We start from the raw sequence: 831 nt of genomic DNA on the forward strand, positions 1-831 counted from the left end.
GGATCTGGGTACTTTAAATTTTCAGGATATTCGGATTCGTCACATTCCTATTACTAGGGATCGTTACCCGCGCCAAGGCGCGAGATTTTTGCATTTTAATCTACTTTTATCTCTTGTTTACTAATCTAGCATTCAGTTTTTCAATGCATTTTATCTTCACCATCTCTTTTTGTCTTGTTTACATTTGTTTTCACGTTCTGTCGTTTGATTTGTCTTAGTTTTGGCTTGTGTAATAACTTAACCATGCTCATTCTTCTTTCATTCTTTATTGATTGATATTTTTATCTCGCTTAGCTCTGTGATGCCACTAATTTGCTCGAATCATTTTTCATCATCTGCTTCGTATTCTTTTCATCTCCACTTGCCTATTTGTGCAGAAAATGACTTGATCATTATATAGTAGCACCGAGAAGTTAGATGGAGAATGAGGTATGAATGTAAAGTAGACAAAACAGTTAAAATCTTACTGATTATGAGAATTATAAGAAATCAATTCTCTTGAAATGGCGTATAACTGTCCAATAGCGTGACAGAAGTACTTGTTCCTTTCTCACCAAACTTCCAATCTCTACATGTATATATAAATCTATTAGAGTTATTGCCAGCGCTCTGTTGCGATATTTGTTAGCTAAAATAATCCATCCAACATAATAGGAAAAAGAAACCAACGAAATTGTAAAGCTAACCATCAGCTGAGATGCTTTTGCTGTCCTGACACATTGCAAGCTTAGTGATTTCACTGTCAAAAGCAACAAACTAAGCAGTCATATACATCCGAGACATTTATTTACAAACGGTTCCTAGCACAGAAAAATCATATTATTATGTTAC

This window comes from Brassica oleracea, chromosome C8, assembly GCF_000695525.1.
Source record: "Brassica oleracea var. oleracea cultivar TO1000 chromosome C8, BOL, whole genome shotgun sequence".
Taxonomy (NCBI): domain Eukaryota; kingdom Viridiplantae; phylum Streptophyta; class Magnoliopsida; order Brassicales; family Brassicaceae; genus Brassica; species Brassica oleracea.